Source organism: Elgaria multicarinata, chromosome 4 (assembly GCF_023053635.1).
Source record: "Elgaria multicarinata webbii isolate HBS135686 ecotype San Diego chromosome 4, rElgMul1.1.pri, whole genome shotgun sequence".
NCBI lineage: Eukaryota > Metazoa > Chordata > Lepidosauria > Squamata > Anguidae > Elgaria > Elgaria multicarinata.
In genome coordinates, this window is record NC_086174.1 from 15,283,428 (window position 1) to 15,290,278 (window position 6,851).

Below are 6,851 nucleotides of genomic sequence, written 5' to 3' on the forward strand. Positions count from 1 at the left end.
GGTGTCCTTTGTATGCATGCAGCACCTGGAGAAATTCCCTCTTTATCACAACAGTTAAAGATACAGGAGCCCTGCCCTCTTTTGTAAAGTGACCATATGAAAAAGAGGGCAGGACTCCTGCAGCTTTAACTCTTTTGATGAAGAGGGGATTTCACCAGGTGCTGCATGCATACAAATGACACCTGCTGACATTCCCCATTCAATGCAACTGTTAAAGATACAGGAGCCCTGTCCTCCTTTTCATATGGTCACCCTAGCCAATGGGAATATCCTATGAGATGAATTGCACTCTCAGGAACTCAAGTTCCAAGCAAAGTTTTGTTTTATTTGTTTTTCTGAGGCGTCTGTGTCCTTTTGGACAACATTGGGCCCCTTGAACCTCCCTGTTTCCAGCTAAAAATGTATGCCCATGTAAGCTCTGCTCAGACCTGGCAGATTCATACAAAGAAGTGTTAGAGCAGTAGCGGGCCTTGAGATCTAAACTGCCAGAGGAGGGATCATTGTATGTCAATGTGCAACCCACAAAGTCTAAATGTACAAGAAGTGTAATTGTTTAAATTGGATTGTTTAATGTATTAAATCATTTTAATAACACTTAAAATAAGTAAGAAGCGCTTGTCACTCATCCAGTATTTTAGCACGCATTGGCTAGAGCACCGGAAGGTGAGAGTCAATTTACTTCTTACTGATATTGGTTCGAAAACCACAAGTACATTTTTATAGGTTTGTAAATAAAAGGATTAGACATTTTTAATACAAAAAATGAACATTTAGAGAAGGGGCATGGGATATCCCCAAAGTTCATCCTCATAGCAGCCCTCATGAAGGACCGAGGTACGTGTAATGCAGGGATGAGGAACCGATGGTCCTCCAGATGATGCTGGAGATTAATGGGCCCTAGCCAGCATAGCCAATGATCACAAATGAATGCAGCTGCTGTCCAAAAACATCTGAGGAATGCAGTTGTTGGAGGCTTCAGCCTTGGCTGGTTCTTTGCCCACCTTTCTGTCAGTGTGAACTATTGCTGAATTAACACTTGTGATGTGCTTGGGAAAAGATCTATATAAAAGGCAGAAGTATTATAATCAATCTGTAGTTGCAGTAGTGGGTGAAGCAAACACTGGTGGCCTTGGCTTAGTTTTGCCCAGACTCACTATATGATGCTGTTGTGAGCATGCATATGACACAGGCAAGATTATTGGTCCATCTAGTCACTAGTGCATTACTATCTACTCCAGCCTTCTCCAACCTCGTATCCTCCAGATGTCTTGGACTTCAACTCCCATCAGCATTAGCCAGCATGGACAATGCTGGGAATTGTGATCCAAAATATCTGTAAGGCACAGGTTGGGTTAGGCTGGTCTATTCCAACTAACAGCAGCTCCTCAGAGTTCTGGGCAGACAGCTTTTCAAGCCCCACTACCTAAAATACTAGTTGAATTGGGGTTGCCAGTGACTGAACCTTTGACCGTCAGCATGCGTTCCACTACTGAGCTATGGCCCCTCTTCCTTGGAAGCTTTGCATCCATCGCTGTAAGTTTTGCCAGCCTCTTTCTATCTCTCCCCTTCAGTGTGTTAAACCTCACATAACTATTAACAAGAGGGAACAGTATGGTCAATGGTCAGGAACGCTGCATAGCACACTCCAACACATAAAATGTAGCTGACACATAGAAAATTCATGTGTTGGGGAGAGGGGCTAGCCTAGAAACGACCCCCTGGCATGATATTTCTGTATATACAGGGAGCGCTCTATGTGGCAGAGCATTCATAGAATCATAGAATAGTAGAGTTGGAAGAGGCCTATAAGGCCATTGAAACTCACCTGAAATGAAATGGCTAATCCCAGCAACACAACCTCATCATGTGGGGTTATGCTTATCTGTTCAAGGTCTAGTTACAGCAAGAGCTGTCACACACATGCAATTTCAAACCTTTGCAAATCACAAAACCAAAGATTTTTTTTTTAAAAAAATTCTGCAGTAACAGTTGAGATTTCAAGGGTCCAGTTTCTGTATTAGCATCCCCATTCTTGTGCAATGTACAGGATCATTGCAAGAGCAGGTACCCTGTTCTTGATTATAAATGTCTTTACAGTAACTGTCTCATATTTGTTGATCCTCTTTATTGTGTGAGCATTGGTATTTTTAAGGTACCGCTTTAGGAAAATATAAAGAACTGATTTTTGACTGGTTAATAGTAGGCGCTATGAAACCCAACATTGAGCATAGAAATTATTCTCATGCAGTATCTTAGTACTGAAAGTATATCCCTTTATATGTTTGCTAATACATATTGCCTTTGTAATTTTCCAATTCCCAAAATATTACTGGAATAACAGGGTACTGTTGGCCCTTGTGTTTATTTGGTTTTTTTAAAAAAAATCTCATATGCTTTGGGATTATAAAGGGATTAAATAAATACTGATTAAATTAATACTGATTAAACTTCTCCCACCCTAATCTTTGACAGATCATTTTTCATGTATTCTCCTATAATAAAGGGACCAGTTGTTCTGTGATGGTTCGACCGCCCCCTCTCATTGTGTGTGTGTGTGTGTGTGTGTGTGTATTTTAATGTGATGGTTATGCTAAAATAGCACTGGGCACAAACTGAGTGCATAGGGGAAATGAAACACTACATATCCAAAAAAATTTTTTTTTGGGGGGGGGTATCTAAATGACCCAAACATGCTGAAACCTGTAGTTTAAGCATGTCAAAAGTACCAACATTTATGTGGCAGTTATGGTAAGACTTAATTACTCAGTTTGACAAATTATTTAATTTATTTATTATTGCATTTATATCCCGCCTTTTTCCCTCTATGGAACTCAAGGTGATGTACATAGCCCTCCTCCTCCTCCTCTCCATTTTATCCTCACAACAACAACAACCCTGTGAGGTAGGTTGGGCTGAGGGTTTGTGACTGACCCAAAGTCACCCAGTGGTTTTCCATGGCCGAGTGGGGACTAGAACCCGGATCTCCCGACTCCCAGTCCAACACTTTAGCAACTACACCATTGTGGCTACACCACAAATTAAGATGTATTAAATTATTAGAAAAGTTATATACTTCCCTTCAACCATGTTTCCAGAGTAGTTTACATACAATAAATTACAAAGTAAATAAGTTTTAAAAAAGCTAGAAGAAAAGGAAAGGAAACAAAGGTATTAAAACAGCCAAAGCCTAAAAGTCTGGGAGAATAATGTTTTTGCCTGCTGCTGAAAGTATAAACATGTTGGTCCCAGATAACCATCATTGGGGAGGGAATGCCTGTAGGAATTAAAGGTAGTGGTAATGACAGCTATCATCCCTCGACTATGACAATATTAGTGGTCTTTTTGGGGGGCTGGGCTTCTATTGGGAATTGCTTTTGCAAGCATGGGAGAGATAATTCTTGCCTTTAGGTAAGGTGTGTTTATTCATACATTTATTGAACCACAGTTGTCCTTACATTGAATACTGATAAACATTGCTTCTGGGTAGTTGTGTATGTGAAGCCCTGTGACATGTGATGAAAATTCAGTAGCATTTGCAAGCAGAGGCCTCACTTTTGCCAAGGGTTATAAATGAATTTCCTGTACTGACCTGTGGTGCCCAGTTGCCCAAGACACTTCATTGAGGAATAATTACATTTGAGTCCCTGGGTGGATTTCACATGACCGTTTTTACATGACAAAAAAGCAACGCAAATTAACTACTTCAGTCATTTTGGCAGGTTAACCTGGTCTTTGGAACAGTCCGGTGTATGTCTTGATAATCATTGTTCTGACTTAAACACACACTGGGCAATTCCTCATCCCGTGGTTCTCCTTCACGTTTTGTATATTGGTCATTTCTGTACCCAGGCCTTCTTCAAGGAACTTGGCGGAACCTATATGGAGTTATCCTATTTTATTTTGTCCTATTTCAAACCTGTGTAGGACTTTAGAGCAGATGGGATTCAAACCTAGATCTCATTTTGTCCAAACCCACTATTTTTCCAGCTACACATTTTCATAGGCTCAGATCAAGTTGTTCATTAAAGAACATAAAAACGCACTGAATAAGGAAATGAAGGTAAAACACAAGAACATTCTGAGGGTCTTTAGCTCCAACCCATTATAGTTTTTTAAAAACCCAAACACCCCCCGCCCATATTACTACAGGATTTAGTGATCCTCCATACAAAATAAGCCCTACACACAGAAAGCTAGCATGTGAGGGCTCCAGATTCTAGCTTAGCTTTCTCCATGACATGCCCACTTTTTATTTTTCTATGGAGAAGCATGATAGAATCACAGAATAGTAGAGTTGGAAGGTTTATGCTAATTCAAGGCAAAGGTTCGTCTTCTAGCTCATCACTGTGTGTTCAAACAGACGTTCTTGGGCACAAGCAAAGCATGATCTTGGTAGCTCTGCCTTGTTACACTTCCCAGCATCTGCTTATCCAAGAGATACTACTCGTGAAAAATTAAGATTTCAATTAAATAGCACTAACTGTAACTAATTCGTTTTTAGAAGCACTTAATCATTAATACATAAGTTAACAAAATAATGTAATTACTTCATAAACTTCAAAGAAGTTCTGAGCAGCACTGGAACTGGAATGCCAATCAATTGACCACCCATCTATTTTTAATATTGATATTCCATATTGGGGGCAAAAACACCCTTGTGTAAGTGGTAGCTGATCAGTTGTGGGTTTTTTAAAACTGTGTCACAGCTGTTGGCAAGGCCAGGGCTCTGCGTCACTGAACCTAACAGGTTAAAAGGTACCAGAACAAGGTGGGAGGCGATTGTTGCAATGCTTCCCCCCCATCCCATCTCCTCCCTCTACTACTACTTCTTTGTCCCCACCTATATACACTGCTGACCACAAAGCTGACCGCAGCCATCTTACCCTAAGATTCAAAGTTTCTTGTCTCTTAAGTAGACTTGCTCCTAATCTACTACTCGAGTGTTGTTGTTGTTGTTGACAAATGTGGCTACTCACCGGGAGCTATTTCGGACTTCAATAGCAGCATGATAGCAATGAGTGAGGGCCCCTTATGCTGTAGCCCTGAAGGATTCATGATCACACATGCATAGATCTTTCACTTCAGGGAAGAGTATTTGTGGTCTTTCCAGTGCCAATTAACCCACATGATTTAGCTGCTTCTACTGGCAAAATAGTTGCAGGAACATAGCAATGGGTTCAGGAAGAAAATGCACAGAACATTTGCTAAGGACCCTTGGCCAGTCCTGGTTCCTGATTCAACATGTTTGCACACTAGGTTTATCCCCACTTGTTCACACTCTTATATTTTCAAGCATGCATGCAAAACATCTTAGGTGTGCACCCCACAAAATAGGCGTAAACATGTAAATTCGTCCACAGTAGAACAGCTCAAAATGCCAAGGTCTACTATTGATTTGGCATGATGCTTCCAGGTGAATCGGCACAATGGTACTTCCATAAAGGAGTCTTCTAGTTTTTTTGGTATTGGCCAGAATTTCTCTATTCAATGCTACTGCTGTAATAAAGTGTTGAAACGGTTAACTATTACTTGACAGTATTTTATCTTTTTTAAAAAAAAGATGTCCAGAGTCCTTCTTAGCAAGCAAACGTTCATGCTCTTCATTCATGTTGTTTCAATTTCACATGCATCTCATCCTTTTCCTGGTGCAACTCATTCTCCCAACATCATTGGCAGTTTTCAGCACAACATTCATCTGGCGCCAGAAGAGCTTTTGTTAGTGTTCCTGTGGTCTCTGTTTCAAGTAGGTTTTCCTTTTCAACAGCTTTTTAAGCTTGCTGAATTTGTGTGTGATGCTATTGGGTGGGAGGTCTTCCAGCAAAATCATAATGAGAGTCTTGGTTTTCATTAAGGACCCAATGTTCAGCAAAGTACAGCTCATATTGGCAACAGCACCTGTTGACAAAACTGGGTGGCAGCACAAAAAGAACTTTAGTGCTGTTCTCAATGCAATATAAAATGTTCTCAAGAACTGGGTGCCCTGGCATGAGTCTCTTTCAAGGTAACATAATTTAAATGTATTGGTTTCCAGCAAGGTCTCTAGTCCACAGTGCATTGTTTTCCTTGTATGAAATGAAGGCATCATACGGTTTGTGCTCTGATCCCATCTCAGGTTCCTCTTTGCCATGCACCAGGACCAACCCACCTTCATATACCACAGGCCATCAAAGCACCAGCACATGACTGTTAAGATAAACATAATCAAGAATGCCACGCAATCTGCAATTCTTATTTGAAGGCCAGTATTTCTAACTTGCTTTTTTCAACGAAAAGAACTGACACTTGAGGTGAGAAACTACAAACAAGGCCTGCTTGGCAATTTATCTGCACATGTGGTCTAGCAAGATGTGTGTTCACAAACCAATACAGAAAAGAGAAAAACAAAGGGTCTGCTCACACATGACATTAAGCCACCACGGTTAGTGTTGGGAAATGAACCACAAGGGCTCAAAGTGTCGCGTGGGGAGAGGAAAACCCAATGACAGGTAACTACCCCCATTACCATATTGTCTGTTGGGCTCCCATTCCACACAAAAACACAGTGACCATAGAGTCGCCCACCACTTTGAGCAATAGTCTAGGCATCATAGCCAGACTCGGGCTGTCATTGCACAGCAATGGAGCAACCGGTGCATGTGTTTTCATGGCACAATGGCCGCTGGGATTACTGGCATGGGTGGTCAGGGTATTGACAACGACACGAGGAAGCGTAAGTAAACCACGAGCACTATGCAATTCCGGGTTGTGTGAAAGGCGCAGGTCATAGCCAGCATTGGGGGATGGTGGGAGTTGTAGATGAAAATATCTGGAGCCACAAGGTATCCACTTCCATGGTGGAGGCTGGCGACTAC